The sequence below is a fragment of the Bison bison genome, unplaced genomic scaffold (genome assembly GCF_000754665.1).
Source record: "Bison bison bison isolate TAMUID 2011002044 unplaced genomic scaffold, Bison_UMD1.0 scf7180017864108, whole genome shotgun sequence".
NCBI lineage: Eukaryota > Metazoa > Chordata > Mammalia > Artiodactyla > Bovidae > Bison > Bison bison.
The window spans coordinates 6,304,791-6,316,500 of record NW_011494680.1 but is presented as its reverse complement, the minus strand read 5'-3'; positions in this window follow the sequence as shown (position 1 = coordinate 6,316,500).

Below are 11,710 nucleotides of genomic sequence, written 5' to 3'. Positions count from 1 at the left end.
CAACCTAGATGCCCATCAGCAGATGAATGGATAAGAAAGCTGTGGTACATATACACAATGGAGTATTACTCAGCCATTAAAAAGAATACATTTGAATCAGTTCTAATGAGGTGGATGAAACTGGAGCCTATTATACAGAGTGAAGTAAGCCAGAAGGAAAAACACCAATACAGTATACTAACACATATATATGGAATTCATAAAGATGGTAACAATAACCCTGTGTACGAGACAGCAAAAGAGACACTGATGTATAGAACAGTCTTATGGACTCTGTGGGAGAGGGAGAGGGTGGGAAGATTTGGGAGAATGGCATTGAAACATGTAAAATATCATGTATGAAATGAGTTGCCAGTCCAGGTTCAATGCACGATATGGATACTTGGGGCTAGTGCACTGGGACAACCCAGAGGGATGGTATGGGGAGGGAGGAGGGAGGAGGGTTCAGGATGGGGAACACATGTATACCTGTGGTGGATTCATTTTGATATTTGGCAAAACTAATACAATTATGTAAAGTTTAAAAATAAAATAAAATTAAAAAAAAAAAGAAAAGGCAGAGAAACAGCACAAATGAAAGAGCAAGGTAGAAACTCACAAGACCAAATAAATGTAGAGGAAATAAGCAATCTACCTGAAAGAGAATTCAGAATAATGATAGTAAAGATGCTCTGAAGACTAGAAATAGAATGGAGAAAATGCAAGAAACATTTAACACAGTTTATACAGTCACCAAGGACATAGAAGAAGTAAAGAATAAGCAAACAGAGATGAATAACACACTTACTTTAATTAAAATTGTTAAAATTAATTAAAATTTAATTTAAAATACTCTAGAAGGAATCAGTAGCAGAATAATTGAGGCAGAGGAATGAATAAGTAAGCAGGAAGATAGAATGGTGGAAACAACTGCTGAAGAGCAGAATAAAGGGAAAAGAATGAAAAGAATTGAGGATACCTTCAGAGATCTTTGGGACAATATTAAACACATCACCATTTGAGTTTTAAGGGTCCCAGAGGAAGAAGAGAAAAAGAAAGACACTGAGAAAATTTTTGAAGAAATTATAGTTGAAAACTTCCACAACATGGGAAATGAAATAGTCAATCAAGTCCAAGAAGTGCTGGGAATCCCTTATAGGATACACCCAAGGAGAAACACATTGAGACACATATTAATCAAGCTTATAGAGATTAAACACAAAGAATAAATAATAAAAGCAGCAAGGGAAAAACAACAAGTAACATACAAGGGAAAACCCATAAGATTAACAGCAGATCTTTCAGCAGAAACTTTGCAGGCCAGAAGGGAATCACAGGATAATTTAAAGTACTGAAAGAGAAAAATCTATGACCAAGATTACTATATGCAACAAAAAGCTCATTCAAAATTGATGGAGAAATCAAAAGCTTTACAGATAAGCAGAAGGTAAGAGAATTTAGCACCACCAAACCAGCCATGCAACAAATACTAAAGGGGCTTACATAGCCAGTAAACACAAGAGAAAGGAAAGACCTACAAAAACAAACCCAAAACAATCAAGAAAATGCCAGTAGGAATACATGTATCAATAATTACCTAAATGTAAATGGATTGAATGCACCAACCAAAAGATAAAGCAAGACCCATATATATACACTGCTACAAGAGACCCACTTCAGACCTAGAGACACATACAGACTGAAAGTAAGAGGATGGAAAAAGGTATTCCATGCAAATGGAAACCAAAAGAAAGCCAGAGTGGCAATCCTTATTTCAGACTAAATAAATTTTAAAATAAAGAATATTTTAAGAGACAGAGAAGGACACTACCTAGTGATCAGGGGATCAATCCAAGAAGAAGGCATAACAATTGTAATTGTTTATGCACCCAACATAGGAGCATCTCAATACATAAGGCAAACACTAATAGGCGTAAGAGGGGAAATGGACAGTAGCACAATAATGGTCGGGGACTTTAACACCCACTTACACCAATGCATAAATCATCAAAACAGAACCAAGAAGAAAACACAACCCTTAAATGAAACAATAGACCAAATGGACCTGATTGATGTCTTCAAGACATTTCATCCAAATGCAGAAGAATACACTTTCCTCTCAAGTGCACATGGATCATCCTCCAGGATAGACCACATCTTGGGCCACAAATCAAGCCTCAGTAAATTTAAGAAAATTGAAATTGTATCAAGTGTCTTCTCTGACCACAACACTATGAGACTAGATATCAACTACAGGAAAAAAAAAAAAACTGCAAAAAACACAAACTTATGGATTTTGTGTTACTAAAATGCACTAGTAAATAATGAAGAGGTTACTGAAGAAATGAGAAGGGAAATCAAAAGATTCCTAGAAATAAATGACAATGAAAACTCAATGACCCAAAATCTATGGGGTTCAGCAAAAGCAGTCCTAAGAGGAAAGTTTATAGCAATAAAATCATACCTCATGAAACAAGAATAGACAACCTAACTCTACATCTAAAGCAGCTGGAAAAAGAAGAACCAAAAGACCCCAAAGTCTGCAGAAGGAAAGAATCATAAAGATCAGGGCAGAAATAAATGAAAAAGAAATGAAGGAAGCAATAGCAAAGATTAATAAAGCTGGTTCTCTGAGAAAATAAACAAAATTAACAAACCACTAGCCAGACTCATCAAGAAAAAATGGGAGAAAAGTCAAATCAACAAAACTAAAAATGAAAAAGGAGAGGTTACAACAGACTACACAGAAATACATAAGATCAGAAGAGAATATTATGAGCAACTATATGCTAATAAAATGGACAACCTAGAGGAAATGGACAGATTCTTAGAAAAGTTCAACCTTCCAAGCCTGAACCAGAAAGAAATAGAAAATGTGAACAACCCAATTACAAAAACTGAAATCAAAACAGTGATCAAAAATCTTCCCCCAAACAAAAGCCCAGGACCAGATGGCATCACAGGGGAATTCTATCGAACATTTATAGAAGGGCTAATGTCTATTTTTCTGAAACTCTTCCAAGAAATTGCAGAGGAAGGAACACTTCCAAACTCATTCTACATGGCCACAATCATGCTGATACCAAAACCAGGCAAAGACAACACACAAAAAGGAAAATCATAGGCTAATATCACTGATGAGCATAGATGCAAAAGTCATCAACAAAAATCTAGCAAACAGAATTCAACAACACATTAAAAAGCTCATACACCATGATCAAATCCGGTTTATTCCAGAGATGCAGTCAGTCAATTCAGTTGCTCAGTTGTGTCTGACTCTTTGAGACCACATGGACTGCAGCACATGAGGCTTCCCTGTCCATCACCAACTCTCAGAGCTTGCTCAAACTCATGTCCATCAAGTCAGTTATGCCATCCAACCATCTCCTCTGTCATCCCTTTCTCCTCCCACCTTCAGTATTTCCCAGCATCAGGGTCTTTTCCATTGAGTTAGTTCTTCGCATCAGGTGGACAAAGTACTGGAGCTTCAGCTTCAGCATCAGTCCTTCTAAGGAATATTCTGGACTGATTTCCTTAGGATGGACTAGTTTGATCTCCTTGCTGTCTGAGGAACTCTCAAGAGTCTTCTGCAACATCACAGTTCAAAACCATCAATTTTTTGGTGCTCAGCTTTCTTTATAGTCCAACTTTCACATCCACACATAATTATGGAAAAACCATAGCTTAGACTAGATAGATCTTTGTAGGCAAAGTAATGTCTCTTTTCTTTGATATGCTGTCTAGGTTTCTCATATCTTTTCTTCTAAGAATCAAGCATCCTTTAATTACATGGCTGCAGTCACCATCTGCAGTGATTCTGGAGTCCAAGAAAATAAAGTCTGTCACTCTTTCCATTGTTCCCCCATCTATTTGCCATGAAGTGATGGGACCGGATGCCATGATCTTTGTTTTCTGAATGTTGAGTTTTAAGCCAACTTTTTCACTCCCCACCTTTCACTTTCATCAAAAGGCTCGTTGGTTCTTTGCTTTCTGCCATAATGGTGGTGTCATCTGCATATATGAGGTTATTGATATTTCTCCCAGCAATCTTGATTACAGCTTGTGCTTCATCCAGCCCAGCATTTCACATGATGTATTCTGCATATAAGTTAAATCAGCAGGGTGACAATATACAGCCTTGACATACTCCTTTCCCAATTTGGATCCAGTCTGCTGTTTCATGTCCAGTCTGCTTACTGTTGTTTCTTGACCTGCATACAGATTTCTCAGGAGGCAGGTCAGGTGGTCTGGTATTGTCATGTCTTGAAGAATTTTCCACAGTTTGTTGTGAACCACACAGTCAAAGGCTTTGGCATAGTCAATAAAGCAGAAGTAGATGTTTTTCTGGAACTCTCTTGCTTTTTTGATGATCCAGTAGATGTTGGCAATTTGATCTCCTTTTCATTATTGGAACTGGAATGCAAAAGTAGGAAGTCAAGAGATACCTGGAGTAACAGGCAAAGTCAGCCTTGGAGTACAAAATGAAGCAAGGTGAAGGTTAACAGACTTTTGCCAAGAGAATGCACTAGTCATAGCAAACACCCTCTTCCAACAAAAAGAGAAGACACATGGACATCACCAGATGGTCACTACCAAAATCAGATTGATTATATTCTTTGCAGCCAAATATAGAGAAGCTTTATACAGTTAGCGAAAACAAGACAAGAGGCTGACTGTGGCTCAGATCATGAACTCCTGATAGCAAAATTCAGACTTAAATTGGAGAAAGTAGGGAAAACCACTAGACCATTCAGGTATGACCTAAATCAAATACCTTATACTTATACAGTGGAAGTGACAAATAGATTCAAGGGATTAAATCTGATAGAGTGCCTGAAGAACTATTGATGGAGGTTTGTGACATTGTACAGGAGGCAGGGATCAGATCATCCCCAAGAAAAAGAAATGCAAAAAAGCAAAATGGTTGTCTGAGGAGGCCTTTCAAAAACCTGAGAAAGAAGAGAAGCTAAAGGCAAAGGAGAAAAGGAAAGATATATCCATTTGAATGGAGAGTTCCAAAGAATAGCAAGGAGAGGTAACAAAACCTTCCTCAGTGATCAATGCAAAGAAATAGAGGAAAACAATAGAATGGGAAAGACTAGAGATCTCTTCAAGAAAAGGAGATATACCAAGGGAACATTTCATGCAAAGATGGGCTCGATAAAGGACAGAAATGGTATGGACCTAACAGAAGATTAAGATGTTAAGAAGAGGTGGCAAGAATACAAAGAAGAACTGTACAAAAAAGATCTTCATGACGCAGATAATCACAATGGTGTGATCACTCACCTAGAGCCAGACATCCTGGAATGTGAAGTCAAGTGGGCCTTATAAAGCATCACTACGAACAAAGCTAGTGGAGGTGATGGAATTCCAGTTGAGCTATTTCAAATCCTGAAAGATGATGCTGTGAAAGGGCTGCACTCAATATGCCAGCAAATTTGGAAAACTCAGCAGTGGCCACAGGACTGGAAAAGGTCAGTTTTCATTCCAATCCCAAAGAAAGGCAGTGCCAAAGAATGCTCAAACTACCACACAATTGCACTCATCTCACATGCTAGTAAAGTAATGCTCAAAATTCTGCAAGCCAGGTTTCAGCAGTTCAAACTATCTCACAATTCCAGGTATGCAAGGATTCTTCAGTATATGTAAATCAATCAATGTAATACACCATATTAACAAAATTGAAAGATTAGAAACAATATGATCATCTTAGTAGATGCAGAAAAAGCCTTCAGCAAAATTCAGCACCCTTTTATGATAAAAATGCTTCAAAAAATGGGCATGGAAGGAACCTCCCTCAACATAGTAAAGGCCATCTATGATAAGCCTACAGAAAACATAATTCTCAATGGTGAAAAACTAAAAGCATTCCTTCTAGGATCAGGAGCAAGACAAGGGTGTCCACTCTCACCACTATTTTTCAACCTAGTTTTGGAAGCATTAGCTACACAATTAGAGAAGAAAAAGAAATAAAAAGAATCCAGATCAGAAAAGAAGCAAAACTCTCACTATTTGCAGATTATATGATCCTATACATAGAAAACCCAAAAGATAGTATCAGAAAATTACTAGAGCTAATCAGTGAATTCAGCAAAGTTACAGGATACAAGTTCAATACACAGAAATCACTTGCATTCCTATATCCTAAAAATGAAAAATCAGAATAAAGGAATCAATCCCGTTCAGCATTGCAACAAAAAGAATAAAGTATCTAGTAATAAATCCACCTAAGGAGACAAAAGACCTGTAAATGGAAAATCATAAGACACTGATGAAAGAAATCAAAGATGACATAAACAAATGGAGAGATATTCCATGTTCCTGGGTAGGAAGAATCAATATTATGAAAATGAATATACTACCAAATGCAATCTACAGATTTAATGTGATCCCTATCAAATTACCAATGGCATTTTTCACAGAACTAGAACAAAAAATTTCACAATTCATATGGAAACACAAAGGACCCCAAATAGCCAACGCAGTCTTGAGAAAAAAGAATGGAGCTGGAGGAATCAAACTTCATGACTTCAGACTATACTACAAAGCTACAGTCATCAAGACAGTATGATACTGGCACAAAAACAGAAATATAGACCAATGGAACAAGATGAAGAACCCAGAGATAAACCCAGGCACTTAACTTGTTTTTGACAAAGGAGGCAAGAATATACAACGGGGCAAAAATAGCCTCTTCAAGAAGTGATGCTGGGAAAACTGGACATATACATGCAAAAGAGTGAAATTAGAACACTTCCTAATGCCACATTGGGCTTCCCTGGTGGCTCACTCAGTAAAGAATCTGCCTGCAATGCTGGAGACCTGAGTCCTATTCCTGGGTTGGGAAGATCCCCTGGAGAAGGGCATGGCAATCCACTCCAGTATTCTTGCCTGGAGAATCCCATGAACAGAGGAGCTTGGCAGGCTGCAGTCCATGGGGTCGCAAAGCGTCGTACATGACTGAGCGACTAAGAACATTTCCTAATGCCACACACAAAGATAAACTCAAAATGTATTAAAGACCTAAATGTAAGACCAGAAACTATAAAAGTCTTAGAGAAAAACATAGAACATTCAACATAAATCAAAGCAAGATCTTCTTTGACCTATCTCCTAGAGTAATGGAAATAAAAACAAAAATAAACAAGTGGGACCTAATTAAACTTAAAAACTTTGGCACAGCAAAGAAAAACTACAAACAAGGTAAAAAAAAAAAAAAACCCTCAGAATGGGAGAAAATAGTAGCAAATGAAACAACTGACAAAGAATTAATTTCCAAAATATACAAGCAGCTCATACAACTCAATACCAGAAAAACCCAATCAAAAAGGGTGGGGAAAAAAAACCTAAAAAGAAATATCTCCAACGAAGACATATAGATGGCTAATAAGCACATGGAAAGATGCTCAACATCACTCATTATCAGAGAAATGCAAATCAAAACTACAATGAGATACCACCTCACACTGGTCAGAATGTCCATCATCAAAATGTCTACAAACAATAAAAGGTGAAGAGGGTGTGGAGAAAACAGAATGCTCTTGCATTGCTAATGGGAATGTAAACTGTGGAAGATGGTATCGAGATTCCTTAAAATACTAGAAATAAAACCACCATATGACACAGCAATCCCACTCCTAGGCATATACCCTGAGGAAATCAAAATTGAAAAATACACATGTATCCCATTGCTCATTGCTGCACTATTTACTATAGCTAGAACATGGAAGTAACCTAGATATCCATCAACAGATGAAACGATAAAGAATCTGTGGTACATCTATGCAATGCAATACTACTCAGCCATAAAAAAGAATGCATTTGAGTCGGTTCTAATGAGGTGGACGAACCTAGAGCCTATTATACAGAGTGACATAAGTCAGAAAGAAATACAAATATTGTATACTGATGCATATATATGGAATCTAAAAAGACGGTACTGATGAATTTATTTTCAGGGCAGCAATGGAGAAACAGACATAGAGAACAGACCTATGGACATGGGGGAGGGGAGGAGGGAGAAGGTGAGATTTATGGAGAGAGTAACATGGAAATTTACAATGCCATATGTAAAATAGATAGCCAGTGGGAATTTCCTGTGTGACTCAGAAAACTCAAACAGGGGCTCTGTGACAGTCTAGAAGGGTGGGCTGAGGAGGGAAATGGGAAGGAGAGTCAGGATAGAGGGGACATGGATGTACCTATGGCTGATTCTTGGTGACATATGACAGAAAATCACAAAATTTGGTAATTATCCTTCAATTAAAAATTTTTAAAAGATAAAATATGTAAAAAATAAGTCAGGATATAAAAAGGAGAATAGATCACAGAAAAGCCAGAGCATCAATTTGCAAAAATTCCTCCCCAGAAGGTAAGACTGCCTGCCTCCAAAACAGTGCAAAGGGCCACACACACACCACACCCCCAACACTAGATACAGCAGTCCATTGAAAAATTAGCAGCCACCTTCAAGTTAAGCATCAGATTCATTCTTTTTCCAATGCTATAGATCATACTATTGTGAAGTTTTTTGGTTTCTGATGTGACCCGAAATGTTTTAATTGACTATATATTAATTTTATAATTTGAAAGCAATGAAAGTATCTTCATTATGAAAAATGTAATATGAACACTTAGAAAGCTCACTGAAATATTTAAATTAATTCTTTTGATTAAAAATACGGTACTACCATCAAACCAGTCAATCCTAAAGGAAATCAACCCTAAATATTCATTGTAAGAACTGATTATGAGGCTGAAGCTCCAATACTTTGGCCATCTGATACAAAGAGCCACGCAACTCATTGGAAAAGACCCTGATGTTGGAAAGATTGAGAGCAGAAAGAGAAGGGGAAACAGAGGATGAGATAGTTGGATGGCATCACCGACTCAACGGACATGAGTTTGAGCAAACTCTGGGAGATAGTGAAGGCCAGGGAAGCCTGGCGTGCTACATTCCATGTGGTTGCAGAGTCAGACATGACTGAGCAACTGAACCACAGCAGTGGTGCTAGCAATGTGCAGAGAAGATTTACTAATATTTATAAAATCTGACATTTCAGTCACATCTTCAGCTGTTTTTTTTTTTTCCAATGGATGTATTCCAAAGATAATTAAATATACTATGCATTTACAAAAGTGCAGAAATGGAAATGAAATTCTAGAAGAATACTATCTTATGTAGTTGCAACAGTGGTGACTAAAGTTTAATTAGTTAAATATTACTTATTCATAGCAATCTCTTATTTTTATTTTAGAATTTCCACACTTTGCCCTTAGCAACAACCATTAATGCAAAACCTCTACCTAAAACTGTTCTCAAGCAGGCTCATTTCTTATTTTTTTTTGAGTCATAAACAACAGAATCACAGAAATATTAATGACTTGTTTACAGTCAAAGATTCCATGCATTTTCTGTTTCGCCTACTTGATTTGTTTGATCCAACTAAATTTGTAATTTTTGTTTTTCTGAGAGATGTAATTGATTCACAGGAGGAAGTAAAATACGAGCAATGAAACACTTTGTAAGAGAAATATTTGACTTATGAAATCATAACAGATAGAAACAGTAAAGCAAGCAGATATGTTCCCAACACCTACAAGAGACTAATTTACAGACATCATCGACAGAACAAAACCTCTGTCCAGCCCTAGCCACCAAGTCTTGTTAATCAGTACTGAGAGCTAATTGTTGTCTCCTTTCTGCTGCCTTTACAGGTAGTTCAAACATGCCTTCTCTAGTTATTTTTCTTGAATGTTTATTTAGTAGAAAAATCCAGAGTACCTGCTTATAACTATGTGTGTGACAAGACTGTAAAATATAGCATTTTGCTTCCAATATAATGGAGAACTTATCAGAAAACTTCAACTGTGTATGTGCCTGTATTTTTCTTCCCATGTTGTCCCCACAATTGTTATTACTTCTTCACCTAAGGGAAAAACAGAAGGGTACATAGAAAGGAAAATGTACATTTGAGGTTTTAGTTACTGACCATAAATCTGCCCATTGTTTTAGTACTGGCACAATAGAAATACTTGGAGAAAAGCATCTTTATCATCATTTTATTTTATTTTATTTACAATATTGTATTGGTTTTGCCATACATCAATATGCATCAAAAGCAAACTATATTAGAGTTAACTGCATTTGCATTGCAAATTTGGGAATCCTTCTATGCTTAGAGACATGTGTGTTTAATTACTCTGGTAAGCAGAGTAATTATGCAGAAGACATAAGAGACATGGGTTCAATCTCTGGATCAGGAAGATCCCCTGGAGGAGGGCACAGCATCCCACTCCAGTTTTCATGCCTGGAGAATCTCATGGACAGAAGAGCCTGTCAGGCTGCTGTCCTTGGGATCGCAAAGAGTCGGACATGATTGAAGCGACTTAGCATGCACACAAATCACAATCGAAAACCATCCCACAGCTCAGTTGTCCCAAAGCTGTGGTTTATTCTTTCCACACAATGTGTGTGCTGGGTGTTGGTGGATCCAGGCAGGGCTGGACATGGTTCATCCCCAGGGGGAGGGTCCCTCCATTGTCTCATGTGCCTTGGACAGGGGGCTGCCTGACTATGGTCTTCCCAGGCTGAGGGCAAGTTAAAACCAAACTTTCCCTCCTACCAGGTCTGCTAAAGTCCACTGGATAAAGACGGACTTGGACATCAGTGAGGCTGGGATATCGTCTCAACTTTATGTGGGAGGAACTGCCAAGTCGTGTGGACACCTGGAGTGACTAAGGCTTTGTGAAGGGAATGCATCGACTACAGCCCTGTCACATGTGACATAGTTTTATGTGGTACACAGTTATAGTAACATTCATACAAATTCATAAGAAAGGTATTTGGCACATTTCCTGCAACCATGATGAATCACAATTTTAGAGCATTTAAATAAACACGTGGCATGTTTTCTGGTCCAGGAGTCAGCAGTCAGCATGTACATGTTAAGTGGATCACGGCGCCCTTAGGTGACGTGTCTGTAAGGTGTCTGTAAGGTGACAGACATCCACTGACTGCTCTGCTCTGTGACTTCATCTGACTGGCTCTCCTACCCGCCATCATCCAAATCAAGGTCCAGAAAGAAAATTTTTAATCCTATCAGATTTAATGATTACGTGAAGGGGGAATCTTCTGAGTTTGAAGACATTGTTTTTGCTCCAACAGCTCAGACATCCTTCACATCAGCTACATGAGGCTCCTGTTTGCAGTATCTATGTTACAACTTCAACTGCAGAACAACTGTGATGACTAGATATCTGTAAGTGACAATCATTTGAATATCCTGGAAGCATTTTAGATATTTTAATGCTAAATGCATCTAGTCAATTCTCTTATTGGAACTAGATCTATTTAAATAGTACAAATTTAAAACAACTATTTTAATTATCTTTTTTGTCTTTCAAAAATTACTTTCCTTGAAACAAAAATGAAACCATTTCATTTAGAATTCTCTGACAATCTGTCTCACATTAAATGTACAGATCTCATGGGAGAACACTTTATAAAACTATATGATGTTAAAAAGTGAATACTTTTTTCTAATGTGACTCATTATTATAAAATAGACTTATTATTTCTGATACCGGAATCTTAAAATTTTCTATTTTTAAAGATATATAGGAAAAATGTGATTTCCAGAACTCAAGGACTAAAAACACACACAAACACATTTATAGAAAGAGAGTTTATAGAAGATATAGACTCATTTTAATAGCTGATAAAACA